A 26,097-nucleotide genomic window follows, 5' to 3' on the forward strand; every position below is an offset into this window, starting at 1 on the left:
TTGACTTACATTACTAAAAAATCCTGTGGGAATGTGGGCTTTAGGGTTGGTTTGATGCAAACATTAATAAACATTAATGACTTGAATGGTGTCATTGAGGTGGCAGACCCATGTCCCTGTGGCTCTCAGTGATGACTTCCTCCATGTATTCATCTCATCCTCAGGGTGGCTCATCTCATGATTGAAAGAAGGCTGCCAGCTATAGCATCCACAGCCTCTAGTTATTTTCATTTACACCTGGAGTAAGATAGGGATTTTCTTTTCTTAACTGTGAAATAAAAAATCTTGAGTCTTTTTATGAGTAGAATAATTTGGTTACATGCCCACTCCTGAACCGTTCACTATGTGATCTCACCTAAATCTAAAAATGACCCAAATGGCTTCAATCCATCAGAGTCCAACTTTAGAGCTGGAGTGGGCTCGGTCTCTTCCATGCCACCTAGTTGTTATGCAAAGAGAAAAGGAAGAGATGCTTTTCTTAGAGATGTCCTTACCAGTAAGTACCCTCTGTCTTCCCCTCATTAAATTATCATATTATTTTATATAATCTCCTAAAGATTCCCAAGGCATCAATTTTGTTAATTTGATAAACTAAGCTGTGTCATTGAGGTTACTCATAAGAGAATATGTGACTTTTGTAGCAATGGACTACTTTTATTGTACTATAAAATTAAAATAATTTCAGACATAGTAGATAAGACCAACTCCATGGAAGATAAGCAAAGAGCATCTTTGAGGTGCCACAAATTAAGCAGTTTTGACAAATAACCGATTTTTTTAAAAAGGGTTGCCTTTTTAAAGGGTGGAGAAAAAGTGGCTGTATCAGTCGATTAAGGACTGTTCCTGGCTCTGATTAAGGCACTTTTGAACAAGATAAGTCATTGATGAACTAGAATAAAATGACTCATATCTTTGTGTATTGAGAACTCTTAACATGCACACTATTGATCCTGGGGAGTGATTTCACTCTGTATTTGAAAGTCAAATTGAGGGCCTCTATTTTGCAAGCCTATTTGACACAATAGGCTGTAATGGGTCTTTTAGGATTCTTTGGGCCCAAACTACCCGTAAAATTATTCATTGTAATGGCTCCTTTGGAGCAAGTGACAGGACTTGATATAAACGTTTGTTAAGAACAGTTAGATTCGCTGATTATATCTCCAATGATGGAAAATAGAAGCTTAAGGGAGGGCAAGGATTTTGAAGGCAAGGAATTATTTTATCAACAGATGACAAGACTACAAGTAAGGAAAGAGCCAATGGGAGTTGTCGATTCAGAGTACATGCTATTCTTGGAGACTGAGGGATTTTATGCATATGGATTTTATTAGGCATAATGTGTATAATGTTTTACACAGATTGTAAATAGTACTTTCAATGTAAAAGTATATTGAAAATATATTGCACAAAATTATATGAATATTTTTGTTTTCTGTATCACGTATACAAATACCAAGTAAATATTTGTTAGAGGAATACATAAAGTAGACATACTATTTTACTTGCTAATTTTCATGAACTTTTTGAGCTAATTGGTTATTCTGAAATACGTTCTAATTTCTTCCTAGGGGGCACCAAGGTGCAGTTTACTAAATTTTATTTCTATGCTAATTTAGCCAGTTTGTATTTAACTTGTTTTCTGAATAGTAATAAGGAATAAGCTTTTTCAAGAAAATACAGTTTGCATTTAAGAACATGATAAAAATTTACTGATTTGTTTGGCAACCATATGCTTGGAATGAGCATAATTAAGGGCATCTGAACACAAGAAGATGCAGTATTGCATTTGGGATTGAGTTACACTAATGATGCTACAGTATGTTTTTGGAGCTAATCTACCATCTGCCTATCCTGATAAAAAACTGTGTCAGACAGAATTATGTACAGATGGAACTTTGAAAAAACTGATGGCCTTTTGTCATTAACAGTTACCTTGTGAAAGAACAGACAGGTGCACAGCTAAAGTACTAAAAATGTTTTAATAGCAGACCCAGACTGCTTTTGCTCTTCATAGGATTTTAGAACTATTAGTGTTAATCAAGTCAATTCTTTTATTACACATAAGAAAGCTCAGGCAGGTGAGGGGAATTATTCTTGGGCTCACAGTTGTTAAATGGTAAAATTGGTCTGTTTGACAGTTGGATTCATTTTGGCATTTTCTCTGTAGTATTGAAGCTAGAGCTTAGGTCAGTATTTGGGGTTTGTAGCCCTCTAGCATAGTCCTACTGTTTTTGGATAAATTTGCATTTTGTTGTAAGAGCAATGGGGAATCTTTGAATAATTTTAAATAAAAGAGTTATAATTTGGTTTTAATTACATTTTAAGAAAACACAATTCTTGTTACCATGTGAGCAGAGGAAGGAATGGACAAAATCAAGAGTGAAAGTGAGAAGACAAGTTAGGAGGTTTCTGCGACAGTTAAATGAAAATTATTGAGATCTAGGGTGTAAATGATGGCTGAGGAATGGAGATATTGACACATTGAGAAAATTTAAAGATGGCATAAAATGTCTTTTAGGAGAAAGGTAGGGAAAACTGGCAATGACTCCAAGATTTCTGGTTTTAGTAATGGAATAGATATAGTGGGATGGTAGTGTAATTTACAGGTCTGAGGGAGATTGGGTGGGGTAGTAGGTTTTGAGAGGTATTTTTGGAGAGGAATGAAGATCCCCATTAACACTACACAATCAAGTTTGATTTGGATGCTCTTTCTTTATAATTCCGTGGTAATCATTTCAAATAGCCCATGCAATGTTCATATAGGAAGATACACGTCTATCTATGTGCATGTATATGTGTATATATATATATTCATTTACAAGAGAATTCTAGTTTTGTTTGTGGCAGCAACTTGATTTCTCGCCTCTCAAGCATGGGAAGTGATAATCACGGCAAAGGTAATACATCTGTCCAATGAGTTAAGAGTACTGTTGTGTGAGGTTCTAAGAAACTTCTTAAAAGGGAGATACATTCAGATAGCACACACTCTTTTTTTTTTTGCATTTTTCTCTACTTTCTGCCTAAAATGTGGATACAGTAGCTGGAACGGTGGCCACCATATTGCCACCAACCACGAAAGACTAAAAACAATCATGTAGACCTTTGTCTTGATATAGTTTAGTTGCTGCAGTAGCCCTAGATTAACTTCCTCTATAATGTTAAAATAAAATTGTTTATTTTGTTAAGCCACTATTTTCTGGATTTTCTGTTGCACATGGTCAGATCTGAACTCTAACTGATACCATTCATCACATTCTTGATGCAGTGTGTGTTGGTTTCCTGTCTTCCTTACTAGATAATAAGTTCCTTGAGTTCAGGGTCATTGCTTTATCTTTCTTTGTATTCATGACACTCAACACAGGATTAACACATGATAGGAACCATAAAGCTTAGTCAAAGTAACTTGATAAATAATTAGATCATCAACATAGGTAAGATGAATAAGACATGGAGTAGAGATAAGCCTAGAATGCTTGGACTCATTTATTAATACTTTGTGTAGCCCCATCTTGTGATGACAAACTTCTTAGTATAACATTCTCCCTTTACCTAGAGTTAATGTCAAAAGAAATCTCAATGCACCAGAGTATTTTTTCTATAAATATTATTTTACAAGATAAGTCATTCCAAAATGTCTAAAACTTATGTACACTTACACTATTCAAAACACTTTCCTGTTATGTATCACATTTGACCCTCATTGTAAACATTTTCATTTTACTAGTAAGGAAAATAAAGTCTAAAACTCGTAAGTGACACAAACAAAGTCATAATAAATGTTGATAGATAGCAGAGGTGCAACAAAAATCCAAAAGCTCTTGAAACCTATACCAATCTTACTTTAATGCATCTCACTGAATACTTTCTAAATCATTAAAGATATAATACCATATAATATATAGTGGAACATGGTGTAAAATGTGAAAATTATGCATGATACAAATAAGCATGATATAATGCAAATGTTTAAGATATGGAGAAATGCGAAATTATACATATTTTATCTTATTCTAATTTTTTGATATAATCATAACTGAATAATGCTCAGTTGAATAGATATTCAAATATAATCATGTACTTGGATAAATAGGTGGCTTATTTATAATTTTATGGGTTCTTTCCAGATATGCCCTGTCTAGTTTAAATTCTTTTGAAATCAGCATATGTTATCTCCTGAGAATTCTGGGAGTTAAAAGTATTTTATTTAGTGTAGAAAATAAGTAAAACTTCTCTAAAAATAGTTCATTATTATAACTGGTAGATGTTTAATGCTCTTTAATTACAGTCTTTTTAGCTGTAGACATGTTTCATTGTTTCTTGAGATGTTTTACAAGCAGGGCAAGGATCATTTGCATCAGTTGTTATGAACCCTATAACTTTTTCCAATGTGTAATTGTGAAAATTTCAAATCTGTTAGAGTTTTAAAACACAAATATTTGTTTAAAAAAAGTGTATACGTTTAAAAAATCCCAGTCATTTTAATGTCTTTAATTGGCTTAGATAATGTTAAATTTGTTAATTACTTAATTTCATCTGGAATCATTAAAGAACATTATCTAACTTGTCATGGATTTGATTTTTCAATTTCCGAAGTCATAGTCATGTGGATTAAAATAAACCAAGATTACCAATATAATGACCTTGCTAATTAGGTACAAATATAATACTGTAAAAAAGGAGAATACAGTAATAAAATATATTTTGAATATACTTCATTTATGAGAGGTAATTGTTAGTTTAGGCCTAGAATTCTTCTTAATGTATAAAATTATTTTAGAAATTTTAATTAAGTTTTTAAATTCAGATGTTTATTTATTAAGAATAAATCACTTCCCCAAATTTCTTAGAGAATTTAGAATAGCATTTCCTCATTTCTCATAAAGTATGTGTGCAATATACACAGATCAGTATTTATGCAAATGCAAATAAAGTATACTAATTTTGTAAATACTTAAAAATGTCTAGTGATGTTTACCCAAAATAGTTTTTGTTTAAAGTTAATGTTTTAGGTTAAATGGAATAATAACATGCAGCCAGATACATTAGTAAAGTTAGAATGAGTAAAGAAAACCCCCATAAACCATTAAGTGTGGTGATTTTTATGTGATTTTTAATTGCTTACACATTTACTTATTTATATAGCGCTTGTATTCAACAAGATAAGACATTTATTAAATAATTACTATATACCAGGCAGTGGGAATAGACATAAAGATTACAATTATATATTGAATGCTTACTACATGCCACACATTGTCCTAAAATTTTACACAGGTTCTCTCAATAATCTCATGCAAAATTTATTTTTATCTCAATGTTAAAATAAGAAAACTATGGGTAAAATTATTGAATAACAAATACTAGGCTTTGTAAATCATTTATATATTAGCTACCAGAAACATATCTATCATAAACCGAAATTGTTTCTAAGTTTTATACCATTTCACACTAAAAGAAAGTCATCTTGGAAAAATGGTTAAATCCAGGGCCAAGGCAAAGAAAATGCAAGAGGAGCCTAAAACAGCTTGAAGTAAGATCAAGAACTAGAATTAAGGAAGTGCTCAAAAGTGGATAGAATTTATGTCAAAAAGGATAGAAAGCTTAATGAAGTCCCCATTGATCAAACATGGCACAATTTAAGCATGAAGATAAAAAAATTGTTGGATTAATCTCATTACATTAAAAATATAATTTATAAGTCTGTATTGCTAATAAAAATGAATAAATTCATAAACGATCAAGGAAAGCAACACTCTTCTTTATAGGAGAATGCTAATTAGTAAATATAAAAAGAATGATCAAGTAGAAAAATCACCATTTGTCAACAATTGCAGTTATAATTGATTGAGGCAGAAATTCTCAATGGTTAATAAAATCATCCAGTAAAATTGGTTGGGGAACAGGATAATTACATAATGTCAACATTTCCCCTATATTATTGCTTATTAATTACAAAAGGAAATAAGGTACCTTTACAGTGGAGAAATATGACAGAAAGGTGACCAAAGTTAACACTACCACTAATGGGATGTAGTAGACACTGTGAAATGCCACCTAAGTCCTGTTTCAGGACTAAAAGATGTATTCTCACAGTGAAGTTCTTTCAGTCAGACAGCCTGCGGCTGTGAGCTCTCTTTGGAATTGGCTTGATTGAAGAGGTCATTTCACTCGAGAACATACCCTCTTTCCAGTATGGCCCCCATCCAACAATTGGATGAAATAGGTGCCTAAAGGCCTAGAACACTTAACTCAATACTAGATAAGTCTAAAGGGCCATTATAGTCTTATTCCTTCCTTGGGGATCAGCCGAGGCTTTTTTTGAGACTAAAACACAGCCCACCTTCTCTGTAAAAAATCCATCTTCCTTTCTGCCTTTTCCCAGCTGGTAATCTCAAGAACAGTTCTTGATAAATCCTTCATACTAGCCTTTCTATCAGAGCCTGCTTCTTGGCAAATTAACATGTCATGACAACCAAACTGATGTCACATGCCTCTGAGTATGCTACTCTCAGAAAGACACCATCAATTTTGTAATATTCCTGGCAAAAATGCAAAAACTGAATCTAACTATTAGAAAGCATTTGGACAGTCCCAAAGTTAGGTATCCTACAAACAACTCATCTGCATTCTTTGAAATATTTGTTTTATTTTGCTTATCTATATTTTCTATTTTTCCTATGCTGATCATTAATTATGAGGCCCACAAAATAGAGGAAATGCTATTTCTATTAAATAGCCTAAATAGGTGAAGTGAAGATAGGTAAGTTACATGCTGATGGCAAATAGCATATATATCTTGCATACTGCAAGATTCTCTGCTTTAAGGGACAGGTTTTATAGAAAATAATTGTTTAAGTAGTTTGCATAAGTAGTAGATTTTAAAGTATTAATTGAGCAACTAAATAAGTAAACTCAAAATTTTCTCCCAGAAACTTCATAATTTAAAGAAAGTAATAATTTTTCCTTCTTTAAGAATAGAGAGGGAAACAATATTTTTATTTTCTGAATGGTAAGAAAGCAGAATGGCAGGAGCAGAATGAATGATGGAATGGAAAAGTAAGCTAAGTAGAAAGTCATATTGGAATGAGGACTTGAAGAAATGAAGAATAAATGAGGAAATGAGAAAACAGAAATGTTTCCCTTTCTGTAATATATTGTAGCTCAAATATGATGAATTTGAAACTATCCAGAAACCACCCTGATTATGGAGCAAAGACAAGTTTGATGTTGGGCTCCAAGAAATATAATTGTATTCATGTTCCTAGTCAGCATGTGAAAACATATCCTTCCCTTTATTGTAACTAGAATATACTGCATGGAAAGGGGACCAGGTGTTCTAATCAGACATTTGGATTTGCTCTGTGTGTGTGTGTGTGTGTGTCTGAGAGAGAGAGAGAGAGAGAGAGAGAGAGAGAGAGAGAGAGAGAGAAATCCTTAGTTAACCGGTGACTAAAACTCCAAAACTGCTGGAAAAGAAAACCTCCTTAACAATTTGTAACATAGATATTCTTCCTAAAGCATAATCTTAGCAAATAAATCAGTAGCAGGTGGAGAATGAGACCCTTACACAAGAAAGTGACATAGTGACAGAGGTTCATGTTGGATAAAAACAATATAGAACAATAGAGAACGATCAGGAGAATTTGAACAAAATATGGAAACGAAAAATCAAGAAAAGACAAGAACAGAGGCCATTCTTTTTTCCAGGTCTATATTTTCATCAGGTGTATGGACTGAGGCAACTGGTAGTTTCTATCAGAATTCCACCAAATATGATTTATAATATGTTGTATAAAAGAACTTTCCTTGAATCATTTCAGATGAACAAATGCTCTATGTTCCATCTCTGACACCTAATGGTGATGCCCACAGACTGTTGATCAATTGCAGCAAATACAATATTGTCTGGTAAGTTGGGCTCTTCTACTCCCATCAGTTGAGCTCCAAGCTTATCAAGATTCCTTGTGTTTATCAAATGTGTTTATACAAGTCAAGCTTTAAAAAGAATTACTTTAGGGCCCCAGCATGGTGGCTCACGCTTGTAATCCCAGCACTTTGGGAGGCCGAGGTGGGCGATCACAAGGTCAGGAGTTCGATACCAGTCAAGCTAACATGGTGAAACCCATCTCTACTAAAAATACAAAAATTAGCCAGGTGTGGTGGCACGCACCTGTAATCCCAGCTACTCGGGAGGCTGAGGCAGGAGAATCGCTTGAAACCAGAAGGTGGAGGTTGCAGTGAGCTGAGATCACACCACTGCACTCTAGCCTGGTGAAAGAGTGAAACTCTGTCTCAGAAAAAAAGAATGACTTTATTTGATGAAATATAAGTGTGAATAACGAGTTGTAGTTGTTATGAATATCAATGGAATGTGTTCCGAAGACTAATAAAATTGAATTGAGCTGCCAAAAATAAATTTGGGCAAGATAACTATAGAAATAGCAAGAAATCATTAATAAAATGACTCTGCATTCAAATTACATTGCAAATGTCTTTAAGTTTTCATTTCACATTAACATGAACAGAAATTGGAAAGTGTAAGACATTCATTATTGCTGTGGTTTTATACAAGATGAATAATCTGAGGCTTCCAACAGTGGACTAATTCCCGGAAAAGACTTTCACCTAACATAAATGATTAGCAAATGAAGTTATGTTATTATATTTTAAGTTGTAATAAATTGATATATCTTATCATTTAAAAATAATTACTTCCTCCTTAATAGAATGTTTCTATTACATAATCAACTGTCAGATTAAATTGATAAAGGGGCTGCATCTCTAAGGTAACCATAGTTATAATTCCTGTTCACAATGTGGGCTCAATTTTTTAAACAAATGTTTTCATGTTACTATGAATTTAAAAATTAAGAATTATTTCAAATTATTTCAAATATTGATAAAATATATTTGGACTTTATGGAACCTATTGACAAGAATAGTTAAACATCTGTACCTGGACGGGAGAACCTGTTGAAGAGTACCTATTAGAATGGTTGCTCTCAGCTTATTTCTACGTCTTATTGAGCTATAAATAAATACTTGACCCAATGGCAACCATATACTTTTATTTATTTATTTATTTATTTATTTTTATTATTATTACACTTTAAGTTTTAGGGTACATGTGCACAACATGCAGGTTTGTTACATATGGATACATGTGCCATGTTGGTGTGCTGCACCCATTAACTTGTCACTTAGCATTAGATATACCTCCTAATGCTATCCCTCCCCCCTCCCCCCACCCCACAACAGTCCCCGGTGTGTGATGTTCCCCTTCCTGTGTCCATGTGTTCTCACTGTTCAATTCCCATCTATGAGTGAGAACATGCGGTGTTTGGTTTTCTGTCCTTTCGATAGTTTGCTGAGAATGATAGTTTCCAGCTTCATCATGTCACTACAAAGGACATGAACTCATCATTTTTTATGGCTGCATAGTATTCCATGGTGTATATGTGCCACATTTTCTTAATCCAGTCTATCATTGTTGGACATTTGGGTTGCATGGGCAAAGACTTCACGTCTAAAACACCAAAAGCAATGGCAACAAAAGCCAAAATTGACAAATGGGATCTAACTAAACTCAAGAGCTTCTGCACAGCAAAAGAAACTACCATCAGAGTGAACAGGCAACCTACAAAATGGGAGAAAATTTTTGCAACCTACTCATCTGACAAAGGGCTAATATCCAGAATCTACAATGAACTCAAACAAATTTACAGGAAAAAAGCAACCCCATCAAAAAGTGGGCAAAGGATATGAACAGACACTTCTCAAAAAAGACATTTATGCAGCCAAAAGACACATGAAAAAATGCTCATCATCACTGGCCATCAGAGGAATGCAAATCAAAACCACAATGAGATACCATCTCACACCAGTTAGAATGGCAATCATTCAAAAGTCAGGAAACAACAGGTGCTGGAGAGGATGTGGAGAAATAGGAAGACTTTTACACTGTTGGTGGGACTGTAAACTAATTCAACCCTTGTGGAAGTCAGTGTGGCGATTCCTCAGGGATCTAGAACTAGAAATACCATTTGACCCAGCCATCCCATTACTGGGTGTATACCCAAAGGATTATAAATCATGCTGCTATAAAGACACATGCACACGCATGTTTATCGTGGCACTATTCACAATAGCAAAGACTTGACAACCATATGCTCTTAACAAAGGGGAGAGAAGCAGCCTATGAGCTGTCCTGAGAGTTCCATTCAATAGCAGCTTTCCATAATGTGTGTGTTACATATTCCCCAGATGCTAGCCACTAGGGATTACTTTTAATTTCATATCTTTAGAAAATTATTAAGTCTACATCAAACCTATAATTAAAATCCAGATACCCTCCCAATATTTCTAAGTGTTTTTGTTATGTTACTCTTGTCCCTACTAATAGCAATTGAATGATCCCTGTCCAATTCTTGAGCTTGTCTCCTTGTCTTGCTTCCTATAGTTGTTGTCAGGGTGTTTGCTTGTCCGTCAGTGCCTTTGTGCAAATTAGAGTGAAGCTGAGCTGGGAGCATATCTGGTTGCCCAGAATTCAGGCTGCATTTCAGCTCTCATTAATTATCTTACCTGGGCACTTTTGTTCAGCAGAGCAAACTGCACCACTATAGGTGGCAATCATTTTTCCACAATACCCCCTTTATTTATTCCTACAAGTAATACTGAAACAATTTTTTTTTCTTTTCAACTTTTATTTTAGGTTCGGGGGTACACGAGCAGGTTTGCTACATGGGTAAATTCTGCCACTGGGGTTTGGTGTACAAATGATTTTGTCATACAGGTAGTGAGCATAGTACCTGGTCATAAGCATAGTACCTGGTAACAGTTTTTAGACCCTTACCCTCTTCCCATCCCCCTCATCACGTAGGCCCTAGTGTATATTGTTCTCATCTTCCTGTCCATGTGTACTCAATGTTTAGCTTCCACTGGTCAGTGAGAACATGTGGTATTTAGTTTTCTGTTTCTACGTTAATTAGCTTAGGATAATGTCCTCCAGCTGCATCCATGTTGCTACAAAGGACATGGTTTCGTTTCTTTATAGCTGCATAGTATTCCATAGTGTATATGTACAACATTGTTTTTACTAAGTCCACTGTTGATGGGTATCTAGGTTGATTCCATGTCTTTGCTATTGTGTATAGTGCTGCAATAAACATGAGTGCATGCGTAGAATTCTTTCTGGTAGAATGATTTATATTCCTTTGGTTATATACCCAGTAATGGGATTGCTGGGTCGAATGGTTAGTTATTTTTGAGTTCTTTGAGAACTCACCAAACTGCATTCCACAGTGGCTGAAATAATTTAAATTCCCACCAGCATAAGCATTCCCTTTTCTTTGCAACCTTGCCAACATCTGTTTTTTTTTACTTTTTAGTAATAGCCATTCTGACTGGTGTGAGATGGTATCTCAGTGTGGTTTTGATTTGCATTTATCCGATGATTAGTAGTGTTGAGCATTTTTCATAAGCTTATTGGTCACATGATGTCTTCTTCTGAGAAGTGTCTGTTCATATCCTTTGCCCATTTTTAAATGGGGTTGTTTTTCACTTGTTGATTTAAGTTCCTGATAAATCCTGGATATTAGACCCTTGTTGCATGCATAGTTTGTGAGTAATTTTTTCCATTCTGTAGGTTGTCTGTTTACTCTGTTGATAGTTTCATCTGCTGTGCAGAAGCTCTTTTGTTTAATTAGATCCCACTTGTCTATTTTTGTTTTTGTTGCAACTGCTTTTGGAGAGTTCATCATGATATTATTGCCAAGGCTGATGTTGAGAATGGTATTTCCTAACTTCTCTTCTAGGATTTTTGTAGTTTTAGGTCTTACATTAAAATTTTGGATCCATCTTGAATTGAGTTTTGTATATGATGAAATGAAGTGGTCCAGTTTTAATCTTCTGCATATGGGTAGCCAGTTATTGCAGAACCATTTGTTTAATAAAGAGTCCTTTCCCCATCAATTATTATTGTCAACTTTGTTAAACATCAAATGATTGAAGGTGTGCAGCTTTATTTCTGGGTTCTCTAACCTGTTCCATTGATCTATGTGTCTTTTTTTTTGGTACCAGTACCATGCTGTTTTGTTTACTGTAGCCTTGTAATATTGTTTGAAGTTGGGTAGTGTAATGCCTCTGGCTTTGTTTTTTTCTTTGCTGGGTTTTTTGTTTTTTTGTTTTTTTTTGCTTTGGATTGCTGTGGCTATTCAGAATCTTTTTGGATTCCATATGAATTTTAGAACAGTTTTTTTCTAACTCTGTAAAAAATGACATTAGTAGTTGGATAGGCATAGGATTGAATCTGTAAATTGCCTTGAGCAGTATAGCCATTTTTAACAATATTGATTGTTTCTATCCATGAGCATGGAATGTTTTTCCATTTGTTTGTGTTGTCTGTGATTTCTTTCAGCAGTGTTTTGTAGATTCTCATGGTAGAGATCTTTCACTTCTTGGGTTAACTGTATTCCTAAGTGTTTTATTCTTTTTTGGCTATTGTGAATGGGGTTGTGTTCTTGATTTGGCTCTCAGCTTGGATATTATTAGTGTATAGAAATGCTCATAATTTTTGTATTTAGTACATTGATTTTCTATCCTGAAACTTTATCAAAGTTTTTTATAAGTTCTGGGAGCCTTTGGGCACAGACTATGGGGTTCTCTAGGTATAGAATCATATCATACATGAAGAAAGATAGTTTGACTTCTTCTTTTCCTATTTGGATGCCTTTTATTTCTTTATCTTGACTGGCTTTTTTGGGGGGGTAGGAATTCCAGTACTATGTTGAATAGGAGTAGTGAGAGTGGGAATCCTTGTCTTGTTCCAGTTCTCAAGAATAATGCTTCTAGCTTTTGTCCATTCAGTATGATGTTGGCTGTGGGTTTGTCATAGATAACTCTTATTATTTTGAAGTGTGTTCTTCAATGCCTAGTTTGTCAAGGGTTTTTAACAAGAGTGAATGCTGAGTTTGATTAAAAGCCTTTTCTGTGTCTATTGAGATGTTTAGTTCTGTTTATACAAAAAATCACATTTATTAATTTGTGTATGTTCAACTCAACCAACCTTGCATCCTAGGAAATAAGCCTACTTGATCATTGTGGATTAGCTTTTTGATGTGCTGCTGAATTCAGTTTGGCAGTATTTTGTTGAAGGTCTTTGTATCTATGTTCATTAGGAACATAGATACAGGTTCCCTTTTCTTTGTTGAGGTTTTCTTTTTTTATTGTTTCTCTGCCAGGTTTTGGTACCAGAATGATGCTGGCCTCATAGCATGAGTTAGGGAGGAGTTCCTCCTCCTAAATTGTTTGTGATAATTTCAGTAGGGTTGTTTCTTCTTTGTACAACTGGTATAGTTCAACTGTGAATCCATGGGGTCTGGGGCTTTTCCTAGTTGGTAGTTTTTCTTTTTTTTAAAACTGATTCAATATCATAACCATTATTAGTCAGTTCAGGATTTAAATTTCTTCCTAGTTCCATCTTAAGAGGTGTATATTTCCAGGAAGTTATGTGTTTTCTCTAGGTTTTCTAGTTTGTGTGCTTAGAAGTGTTTATAATAATCTCTAGGGCTTCATAATAGTCTCTAGGGCTTTTTGTTGTTTTATTGGATCAGTGGTAATGTCACCTTTGTTATTTGGATTTTTTTCTCTTGTTCTTTATTGATCACACTAGTGGTGTATCAATCTTGTTTATTATTTAGAAAAACCAATGTTTGGTTTTGTTGATCTTTTATATAGATTTTCATGTCTTAATTTTGTTCAATTCAGCTCTGATTTTGATTATTTTTCTTCTGCTGGCTTTGCAGTTGGTTTGTTCTTGTTTTTCTAGTTCTTTTAGGGATGATGTTATGTTGTTAATTTGAGATATTTCTAATTTCTTTGTGTAGGCATTTAGCATTATAAAGTTTACTCTCAACATTGCTTTAGGTGTGTCCCAGAGGTTTTGGTATGTTGTATCTTTTTCTTCACTAGTTTCAATAAACTTTTTGATTTCTGCCTTGATTTCATTCTTCACCCAAAAGTCATTCAGGAATAGATTGCTTAATTTTTATGTAATTGTATGGTTTTGGGAGTTTTACTTGACATTGATTACTATGTTTATTATGCTGTGCTTTGAGAATGAGGTTGGTATGATTTTGGTGTTTAGATTTGTTGAGAATTGCTTTATAACTAAGCATGTGGTCAATCTCAGAGTATGTGCCATGTGCAGAAGGAGAATGTACATTCTGTTTTTTGTTGGATGAAGTATTCTGCAGATTTTTGTTAGGTCCATTTGGTCAAGTGTCAAGGTTAGGTCCTGAATATCATGTGTTAGATTTCTGCCTTGATGAGCTGTCAAATAATGTCAATGGGGTGTTAAAGTCTCAAACTATTATTGTGTGGTTATCTAAGTCTCTTCATAGGTCTCTAAGAAATTGTTTTATAAATCTGGGTGCTCCAATGTTGGGTGCATATGTATTTAGGATAGTTAAGTTTTCTTGTTGAGTTGAACCCTTTATCATTATGTAATACCCTTCTTTGTACTTTTTTATTGTTGCGGATTAAAACTCATTTTCTCTGAAATGGAAATAGCCACCCCTGCTTTTTATTCTGTTTGCTTGATAGATCTTTCTCCATTCCTTCACTTTGAGCCTATGGGTGTCATGCATATGAGATGGGTCTGTTGAAGACAGTATACAGTTAGATCTTGCTTTTTTATCCAACTTTCCACTCTCTGCCTTTTAATTAGGGTATTTATCCCATTAACATTCAAGGTCCATATTGATATGTAAGAATTTGATTCTGTCATTCTGTTATTAGCTGGTTGTTATGAAGACTTGATTATATAGTTGCTTTATAGTGTCAATGGGCTTATGTACTTAAATGTGCTTTTATGTGGTGGCAGGCATCAGCTTTTTGTTCCCACGTATAGTACTCCCTTAAGGATTTCTTGTAAGACAGGTCTCATGGTAATAAATTCCCTTAGCATTTGATTGTCTGAAAAGGATTTTAGTTCTCCTTTGCTTATGAAGCTTAGTTTGGTTGGATATGAAATCCTTGGTTGGAATTTCTTGTCTAGGATACTGAACATAGGCCCCAAATGTCTTCTGGATTGTAAATTTTCAACTGAAAGACCCACTGTTAGCCTGATGGGGTTCCCTATGAACATGACCTGCCTCTTCTGTTTAGCTGCCTTTAATATTTTGTTTTGCATTGACCTTGGAGAATCTGATGACTATGTGTCTTGGTTTTGGTCATTTTGTATAGTATCTCACAGGGGTTCTCTGAATTTCCTGAATTTGTATGTCAAAGATTGGGAAAATTTACGTGGACAATATCCTCAAATATGTTTTCCATATTTGCTTCTCCATATTTATTGAATATTGAGAAATAGTCGAGAAGTATTTCTCAATACTTCTGCAGTTATTTCCATATTTCTTTGCTCTTTTGTATCTTTGTCAGTAATGCCAATGAGCTACAGGTTTGGTGTCTTTACATAATCCCTCATTTCTCAGAGGTTTTGTTCCATTTTTAAGTTCTTTCTTCTTTATTTTTATCTCCCTGCATTGATTTAAATGAGTGGTCTTTGGGCTCTGAGATTCTTTCCTAAGCTTGATGAATTCTGTTATTAATGCTTCCAATTGCATTATGAAATTCCTGTAGTAAATTTTTCATTTTCAGAAGTTCCTTTTGGTTCTTTCTTAAAATGGCTATGTTATCTTTCAACTCTTAGATCATTTTACTGGTTTCCTTTGATTGGGTTTCAACCTTATCCTAAATCTCGTTGAGCTTCCTTGCCAGCCAGAGTCTGAATTCTATGTCTGTCATTTCAGCCATTTCAATCTAGTTAAGAACAGTTTCTAGTGAGCAAGTGTAGTCATTTGGAGGTAAGAAGACACTCTGGCTTTTAGTGTTGTGAGAATTCTTATGATGGTTTTTCTCATCTGTGTGGGCTGATTTACCTTTAATCATTGAAGTTGCTGTCCTTTGGATGGAATGTTTTGCTTTTATATTTTTTGGTTCTCTTGACAGTTTAACTGTGGTATAAGTTGGGTTTAGTCATTTGGATTCATTTATGTGTGCTATCAGGGCACCAGTGGTTAGCTCAGTACTCCTGGGCTGCATGCTCTAACCCTCGGAGGCTGGGATCAGGCCTGCAATTTTGATCTCTGGCCCCTTGTGGTCAAACACCTGTTGTGCTGAAAAAGCTGATATATTCCTAAGCTGCTGGAAATGCCACTCCATCAGGGACTGCCGGCAAAAGCACTCAGGTGGGGTGGGGATGGGAGGCTGCTAGTGAGTGTGCAGTGGCAAGGCCTGAAACAGATTTTTTAGAAGTATAACTGTTATTTAAAAGTTCAGTGATAATGGAAGATAATTATAATAATAAAGAATGGAAATCAAGATTTTCTTGCAGTTCCTTAGGTCCCTGCCTTTACCATGATGTTGTCTATCATTTGGTGGCCCCACTTTGATCACAAAATGTAATGCAAGTATTTCTTATAAATTTTATCTTCCTAATTACAAGTGAATAGTGACTATTTAAGTCAATCAGAATTTTTTAAAAATAGTTTTTGAGAATGTGAATCCCATAAAGAGATACAGACAGATAAATAAGAATCAAAAGTCAAGAGACACTAAACAGAAGCCATGAAGCACTAACTATAGACACACAGAGAAGCTCAGCCACGACAACAGAGGTGTATGAGTATTTTTACTGTGCTCTAGAGTTTCTGTAGCATCCAGAATGCTGCTGTCTGAGGTCTGATGTACCACCGTTGGGGCCATTTGCTGAGACCTGTTACCTCCTCAGGTGCACTTAATAATTAAACCCCACCCCATCAGTTGAAGAAACCAAACAGGGCATGATTTTGTTCAAGCAAGTAAAAAGAGCCTAACAAAACTACGGATTTCACTCATCTTTCAAATTCCTCAGTATTTGACAGATAGCCTAAAATTGATGTGAACTCATAATCTTTACTCCTTTACAAAAATAAAGCTAAGCATTTTCACTCTTCGCTAAGCCTACTTTGTTCTCCCAAAGCAAACACTTGTACAAAACAAGAGTCTCTGTGTAGAAAAGGATGATGATTGAGGCACTGAATTCACCTTTCTGTTGCATATGGTCATAGAGCAATTCCTTATTGACTTATATAATCAACTTTCTGCAAGTAGACTGTAGCTTAATTATGTATAAATGCCCAGTGTGTTCTTTCCAGATTATAAGAACTTCTAGACCTTTCCTCCTCCAACCCTTTGGCAGCCAACCTACAAGTTTAACAGGATAATTGACTTTCCTGAGGGATAGATGCAGGACAAATATATGTGATGGAATGATTCAGTTATCTTAACAGGGCCTCTCTTGAAACAAGTTATTTATTTTCTGATCTACAAGAGAAAAATGATAAAGGAAAAAATACTAAACCAAACAAAAATAGCTTCCCCCAAAACCTGGAAAAATTAGACTACACATTTATTATTCTTGGAAACACTTCTGCTCTGTATGTCTCATAGAGATGTTTCTCTTGATTTTTTGCAGCCCTCATACTGTTATACTGGCATTTAGTTTATCTGAGATTGTCTCATTGTAGCCCTTTTGAGGTTATGCTGTGAGGGAAAAAATCTCAGAATGAACAGTAAAGCATTTATAGGGCAATTGAGGCCATTTTCAACCATAGTGTTGGATTTTGAAAAGCCTTTCATTCTGCTGATGTGAAAATACAGAGGATAAAGCCAGGTGGAACTGTAAGATTTCTTTGTTTTTCTTGTTTTCATTCAATAATTTTAAAGAAGGACAAAAAAATGCCTAGAATCATGGAGTAACAGCCCTACTGAATCCTCATACTTGCTTTTGCTGAGAAGTTCCTTAGGTCTAATTTTGCCAGCAAATTGGATTGTATTGCTTTTTTATAAACTGACGACCACTGGTAGTTTTTCTTAGGCAAAAATTTGTGTATTGAGACACTTAAGAACACTTAAGATCTTATGAGCTTAAAATTAAATGAAATAATTTGGTCATAGTAAAGTTCAATAAATCATTTAGTTGCCAGACTTACTTCAAGTTAGTTATGGGGAAATAGCTGTTCGGAATTTGGAGGAATTCATTGATATGGTTTAGTGTTTTCCATACTTGCTGTACAACCCACTTCCTGGCAATGTTTCATTTTGCCTTTTATTTCTGAATCAGAAAATATCATTTTAAAGATGAAGTAATATTGTGACTGGCTTAAAGCTAAAAACATACTACATTGGAGAAAATGGGACTAAGACTCTTTAGAGAGATTTATTTCATACCATTAAATAGTGTCTTTAGAGTACCCATGAGTATTGCACCAGATGGTAAGATATTACCTTCTTACAGTCCTATGAACGATGCTCATATAGGTAAAACTAAAGGGAAGGCACATTCAAACAAAAGCAAACCTTATGGCGTATATATTTTTTAAAAATAAAAGACTGTATTACTAGAGCTAAATAGGTCTTTTCTTCTATGCCCATAAGAGTGAAATTCCAAGGCCTAGTAGAACAATCCTAAGAACAGCAGAGTAAAGACTTTAGGATATCCACATTGAAAAGAACGTATTACATGAATCCTCCAAAAGTAATCTAAATATTCTGAAGGAAAATACGTGAATTATGGCATAATCTTTATCTCTATCTGGGACCCTTGAAAGGTCTTAGACCCTGAGACACTGATGCTATGTTTTTGTTGTTGTTGTTATTTGTTTGTTTATTCGAGACGGAGTCTCACTCTGTCGCCCAGGCTGGAATACAGTGGCGCCATCTTGGCTCACTGCAAGCTCCGCCTCCCGAGTTCATGCCATTCTCCTGCCTCAGCCTCCCCGGTAGCTGAGACTACAGGCGCCCGCCACCACATCCGGCTAATTTTTTTGTATTTTTAGTAGAGACGGGGTTTCACCGTGTTAGCCAGGATGGTCTCAATCTCCTGACCTCGTGATCCGCCCGCCTCGGCCTCCCAAAGTGCTGGGATTACAGGCGTGAGCCACCGAGCCCAGCTGGCACTGATGCTATGTTTAAGACCAGCACTCAGAGTCTAATACATCCTTCCATATATATTGGGCCTGATGCTCCTTGACAACTGACTTGTTGATATAACAGAATTTATGGTGTTTGCCTGGTGATTGCAAGGCACAGGAGAGGAGGGATCTGTTTTGAGTGAATGTTCTGAGCTGTCTAAAGCTTATTCTCTCTGTGTTTCTCTTTCCACAGCAAAAATTCTCATTGCCTTCAAAAGTTCTCATGAGGCTAAGAGTTATTGGCCAACGTTAGAAGTGAGGCAAGACTTACAATCTTTATTAATTACTGTTCATTTTCATGAGACTCTAAAATGTCAAAAAAAAAATCAAAACAAGGGTTAATATTTTTTGTTTTGAGGATAATTCAGGGAAATATATAAATATTTATAATCTCAATTTAAAAGCTTCACAATAGAAACAGGCTTTCGAGTTTCAAGAATGAGAAGGAGAGTACTGAGAATAGGGGTGATTTTTAAACTTAGATTCCTACTTTATTAACAGAAGAATGCCAATAACAACATCAGCATGCTTTTAAAATAATTGAAATGTTGATATCTAGGGTATACTAGAGAAGTAACAACATGGGAACAGTTTCTACTCTTCCATTTGTCAAATTCTCATAACACTTTAAAGTAAATGTGGCATATTTACACATGTTATTTTATTCTGGAAATCTCATAATTTAGGAACTTTTATTGTACTGAATTTACAGTTGGGGAAACTAAAGCTCAGAGAGTTCAAGTGACTTGCCCAATATTATATAACAGTTAAGCTAAGGCTTTTCTTTTATACTGGCTTCCATGCAATGGATTTGCAGATGTGATTGCAAAGCAGGATACTCCCCACATGAAGCTTTCTCCCAACTCGGGCCTCCTCTTGTGGTATAATGGCTAGGATACAAAAATGCGTGTGTGCATATAAAATGAGATAATAACAAAATCTTGTTAATGCAAGAAAGATGGAAGCACTAACTGCCTGAAGCAAACAGGGAAGGCTCTAAAAAAGTAGGAATTTCTCAGCTGGAGCAGTGGGAGGCTGCAGTTCTAAGCAGAGAAATCACCACATGCAAAAGATAGTGACAAATGAAAGTAAATTAGGTACTCTTGGATGGAGGGGTTTGCCAGAGGTGGAACAATGGGCCTGAGGGGGTGAGGAAAAGGAGGTAGGAGTATCAGAAGTTACCAAGAGATACATCTGGAAAGGTGAGTAGAAACGGACTGGAAAGTGGGAATAAAGATAAATGTAAACTTAATGCTTGGAACTGGTGCCCAAGCTTAGGATCTGTGCTTTAATTTGACCTGTGGGTTCTGTAAAAACTAATTATATTTAATAGAAGCCCCTTCACTTTTGATGTGGCCTTTAAGTTCCAGCTTCAGAGAGAAATCATTATGTTTTATCTAAGCCTTTTAACTAAAAGATGAGTTTGTCAGTCTCAAAGAATTACATGCTTATTTTATTGGAAGATTTTTATGCTTTATTTTACATGACATCAGGAAATATCTGTGGAAATACTCACTTCCAGTTGATGAGAAATAAGAGAAACAAAATAAAGAAAATTCAGTTGAAAGAAATACTTATGAAAATGTGCATTTTGGAGTGCTCTTTGTAATCCTGTTAAGTGAATAACTGAATGTCACGTCAGGCAAGCTTCTGCAGCCTTCATTCATCTGGCAGATATCTGAATGGCAGCCAGGAGGCTGCAGCCACATTACCCGTGTCTCACTGTCTTTCCTTCCAGATGTTGTCTCTTACCCCTGGTTTTACAGAAACAAGGAGTGTCAGGAAAAAATTGAAAAAGAAAAAAAAATTCAAACAACTTGCTTGTCTTCACAAAATTAACTCTGCTGCCTTGCTACTGTCAGGCAAATCTCTTGATCCTCTTTATACCTCCACAGTCAGCTCTTTCCTTTTTCTTACACCAAATCATCATATAACCGAGTCTCAGGTACATGAGGATTATTTAAACTTTCATTTATTGGGCTCTCAGAATTCACAGTGTCATAGAAACTAGAATCAATAAGTACTATACAAATGTGTAAGGTGTAATTCTTTTCTGTAATAATAAACATCTGGCTGGTGAGAGGTGAGAAGAGTCTTGTTGTAAGTGAAATTGAGACTGGACTACTCATGAGAAGAGCATAAAAGGGATTAATAAATCCTAAAATTCCAATGAAAGCACAGACCTCATTTGGATTATGTAGAGAGGTCCCAAATCCTATACTGGAGGTGTATATAATGATAGGTTATTAAATTGTTGGGCTAGCTCCATCCTCCCTTTCTATGGGGACTGAGACCATCAATTACTATGCAGAAAATGTGCATCCATTGTGACATGAGATGATCAGCAGGGAGGCAATGCAGCAGGCACTTTCTCTTTAGTGAAATATATTCAGAGAAAACATGTTCCTGGAGCTCTGTTCAGTGAGCAGATTAAGAATTTAATAGAATTTTCTAAGTGAGAAGTCCTCAGATGCTGTCTCATTGCCCTTCTGTCTTTCCGGTTTAAATTAGACAGGATGTGTATCTTGTTAGTGAAGGAAAACTGAAAATGGTCTGCAAGATGAATTGGAGAATACAAAAATCCAGCAAAAGCAAGAGCAATACAATTGTTCGAGCACATGCCTGCGGACAGTTCACGGCTTAGCTGACACTCAGTTTGTCTTTTGAAAGTTGATAAACTTCAGATCACGTGTCAAGAAGATAATTTGCAGTATTAGAAAAATAGATAGCCCTTCCTGACTCTTAAAAGTGTGGTTTAGTGCTTTCCAATTTTTTTCACATTGTGAATTGTACCTCTTTTCTTGCCGCCTCCACTTTCTGGCATGGCAGGCAGATTTCAGATCTCTCCTCACTGGAAATGCCAGATCATAGCGCTATGGCAACCAGCGCTGTCGCGAGATCCTTCCAAGGATGCCACCCCCACAAATTCTTCTAACCCATGACTATTTCTCATAATTTCCTGCTCCTCCAAAGGGCAGGGCAGATGGCCAGGCCCCAGAGCACACAATGCTGATAGTTGTTCCAGCTCTAAGGCTGTCAGAAGGGCCCACTCTAGATGTCCACAGACATTTTGGATTCAGATCCTATCACTCTTAAATATGAAAGTTTGCAAACGTGTGCTGTTATTTTTTTTTAGTCAGTCATCTCTATATTTTCCGTAAGTGATATTAATAAATTTCCAAAATAATGTATTACAACCATTGATATTTAAATATAAATTCTATATCCTCACTTCAAATCCTTAGGATACAACGTTCTTCAAGTGAACTGATTTCAATCTCTGTCTTCTATTACACACACACACACTATATATATATATATATATATATAAAATAAAATGCTCTCTGGAAAGCAAAAGAGGAAATTTTCCATCAAACACATGTAAGACTTCAAGGAAACCTTGAAGTTGGAATTTTCATGTTATCGCTGCATAGTTTCCATTTAGGAACTTCAGTTATTTAATTTAATTTATTTATTTTTGAGATGGAGTCTCACACTGTCGCCCAGGCTGGAGTGCAGTGGTGCAATCTCGGCTGACTGCAACCTCCGCCTCCCAGGTTCAAGTGATTCTCCTGCCTCAACCTCCTGAGTAGCTGGGATTACAGGCATGTGCCACCATACCCGGCTATTTTTTTGTATTTTCAGTAAAGATGGGGTTTCACTATGTTGTCCAGGCTGGTCTTGAACTCCTGACCTTGTGATCCACCCACCTTGGCCTCCCAAAGTGCTGGGATTGCAGGTGTGAGCCACAGTGCCCAGCCCAGTGATTTTATTTTTATGGATAAAAATGTAATTGATTTGTTGGCTTGTTTTAATTTGGAATCTTTCTTAGGAGATTTACTAGGTACAACATTTGCATTTATTTATTTCTTCATGTATTGGATAAATATTTATTGAATTTATGTGTCAGACACTTTGTAGGCACTGAAGGTACATCCATAAACAATATTTACAATAACTTCTTCTATCATTTACTCACATTCTGGAGGAAAGCTGTAGAAAGTCTAAAGCTTGATTATTTTTAGTGGCTAGGAGAACTGGGTTCTAGTGTTGCTACTTATATCAATCATTATGTGGTTTCGACCTAGACATAGACTTCCATAGACTACTTTTCTTGTTTGTGAAATAAAAAAGAAAGGCTGGTTGTAAGTTTTTGTGGGTTTTTTTGTTTGTTTTTCACCAGCATAGCAATAATGAAAATGGTAGCTCTAGCCTCTTTAGCCTCAAAAAGAACATGGAATTTGTGAACCTAGTAATTTTGTCTGTGGTAATTTATTCACTCCTGCATTTAATAAGTGTGCAGCGCATGTCTTCTATGTGAATAGAGACTGTGTTTAGTGAGTCAGGAATACACACATAGAGGAGACAAGTTTCACTTCTCATGATCTACTGGGGAGGCCTTCATTAAAGTAACTAGCGGAACTCCAGTGGAATAAATGCTGTGATTACTAGCAGTCTGAAGAAGGTACAGTGGGGGACAGGCCAGAGTATAACTGATTCTGCCCTTGGGATTTAGGTGAGGCTTGCAACGGGGGAGACATTTGACCTGGGTCTCTAGGGAATGGAAAGGTGGAACGAACAGGTGAGAACGAGAAGAGAAATTGATGAGTGCATGTATGGAGATGTGACGTGGCACTGTGTGGTAAAAGGCAAAGGAAGTAAAAAGTACTTGTAAGATAAGACTTAGGGGTCAGTCTTCAAGATGAGTGAGAGGAGATAAGAAAGGAGAGCAAATACAGACTAGATAGTGAAGAACCTTAAATGCTTCACTAGGAAATTTTAACTTTATTAAGACAATAAGACAATAAGCTTGAACTGAATGTTTTTCTGGGTCCAGGTCAATGGCATTAATTTGCCTTGTTTTCAATGTTAGCTACTATGTAGAATACTTAAGAGTATCCTAAATAGGCTGTACCTTTTGTTCATCCAGGAATTGGGAACCTTCCAGAGAGAAGACAGTATGGACTTTTCTTTTACTCTTTGTTTTTATGTGTTCCAGATTCTCTAGGGTTTTAGAATTGGGAAGAGGAGTTTGATAAAATGGGTGCAGAAGTTTCTTCCTAAGCTGATGTTCTTATAATTTTCCCCACTCTGTGACCTTTGGTGAGACTGACATTAGATCTCCGGTCCTCTTGTGGACCCACTTGTGTTCTTCAGATCCCCTATATCAGGCAACTGATGATCCACATGTACCACCTGCACAGTCTTCTAGCTTGGGTGACATGCTATCTTGGTGGTATATTTCGTGAAGGTCCTACAGTCTCCCACTGCTGGCAAGCTTCACTTAGAAGACTTCCTTCTTGAGTCTGACATGGCAGTTCAAATTAGTCTGGCATGGAGGCTCATGCCTGTAATCCCAGTGCTTTGGGAGGCTGAGGTGGAAGAATCACTTGAGGCCAGGAACTTGTGACCATCCTGGGCAACATAGCGAGACCCTGTCTATAAAAAAGTTATTTATTTATTTATTTATTTATTTATTTATTTATTAGCTGGGCATGGTGGCATGCACCTGAAGTCTCAGCTACTCAGGAGGCTAAGGCAGGGGATTGCTTGAGCCCAGGAGTTCCAGGCTATGGTGAACTATACTTACACCACTGCACTTTAGCCTGGGTGACAGAGTGAAAGTGTCTCAAAAAAGGCTCAAATTTGTTGTTTTCTGTGGTGTCCACTTTATCTTCAGGAAATGTGTGCATCTTTGCCCCACCAGGAGGACTTGTCCCACTACTGCCCTTTCTTCCTGTCCTAAAAATCTGGAGTGATCCAGACATTCTGCTGCAGCCAGAATTACTCATGAAATAAACGTATTCTTGGTTTTTTTTTTTTTTTTTTTGAGTCAGAGTTTCACTCAGTCGCCCAGGCTGAAGCGCAGTGGCATGATCGCGGCTCACTGCAACCTCCACCTCCTGGATTCAAGCAATTCTTCTGCTTCAGCTTCCCAAGTATCTGGGACTACAGCTATGCACCACCACACCTGGTTAATTTTTATATTTTTTGTAAAAACGGGGTTTTACCATGTTGGCCAGGCTGGTCTCGAACTCCTGACCTCAGGTGATCCACCTGCCTCAGCCTCCCAAAATAAATGTATTCTTGCCTCTTGGTTCTAATATATCCCCAGACTCTGGAGGAAACATGACTATTTCTCCTATGCTGGTTGGATTGAGCCTAGTGATTGTCACAGTTGAGGAACTGTCCACCAGGGAGCTGAGACACCTATTTATTCATATGGGTGCCTCTAAAATCCACAGTGTTTTTTCTTGGTGTCACTCCTTTCATTTGTAGGGAAAAGAGTTAAAAAGCAACCAGTGCACAGCAACTTGAGAGAACAAGACATGGCACTTCTTTTAAAAAAAAAATGTTAATTTTGTTTTAGAGATGGAGCCTTGCTTGGTCACCCAAGCCAGAGTTCAGTGGTGTGATCTCTGCAGCCTCAAGCAATCCTCCTGCCTCAGCTCCCAAGTAGCCGGGACTACAGGTGTGCATCACCATACCTGGCTAACATGACACTTCTTTTAAATAATCCCTTGGATGAAAGTGAAAGTGGAGAACAAGTTTGGCCACTTCATAGCAATCTGTTGAAGAGATGGGGTTAGTATCTGGTGGTTTCTTGTGGTCTCCCTTTAGAATGTAGAAACATCTTTTATTGCTTTCAGTTTTGAAACTTTGGCTGAAATGTGAGAAACAAGGAAAATGCCCCATTCTGAATTCTGTGACAAATGCTTTTTGTATTTTCTTAGTGTATTTTTTTATTCCTTAATAGTTTATAATGTTCCTTTTGACAATTCTAGCCCCTCTTGCTGGGATAATGGGAAATAATGAAAAGCTAGATTTATAAAGTAGAGCCACATCCCATTGAGAGCCAACAGTGATAGAGGCAATAGTAATCAAAGTAGAAACTCTAAAAGGATAAGGCCACTCAGGGGTATTAGAAGGAGATACGCCTGCATCCACTTTTCCCTATTTAGTGTTGTACCAAGAATTTTTCTCTTGAAGAGTTGGACTGTTTTATCAAAAGGGGTCCTGACTTGGAAAACACTCCCTTATAATGCCAATCAAGTCATTTCCATGCTATTTATCTTCCTTTTTA

At 36.2% G+C, this 26,097-nt stretch overlaps 1 long non-coding RNA gene across 5 annotated transcripts in view; it reads left to right on the forward strand.

Moving 5' to 3' along the window:
• Positions 1 to 26,097, forward strand: part of LOC129036929 (uncharacterized) — an 806,216-nt gene that overhangs the window by 443,116 nt on the left and 337,003 nt on the right. For 2 of the 5 annotated variants that reach the window (XR_010126428.1, XR_008502688.2), the window contains exon 1: positions 19,960 to 20,215. The exons of the other annotated variants lie outside the window; for them this stretch is intronic. This is a non-coding gene — a long non-coding RNA (uncharacterized LOC129036929). Of the gene's footprint in view, positions 1 to 19,959; positions 20,216 to 26,097 lie in introns of those variants that run through there. 5 annotated transcript variants of the gene reach the window in all.

The sequence above is a fragment of the Pongo pygmaeus genome, chromosome 4, assembly GCF_028885625.2.
Source record: "Pongo pygmaeus isolate AG05252 chromosome 4, NHGRI_mPonPyg2-v2.0_pri, whole genome shotgun sequence".
NCBI classification, from domain to species: Eukaryota; Metazoa; Chordata; class Mammalia; order Primates; family Hominidae; genus Pongo; species Pongo pygmaeus.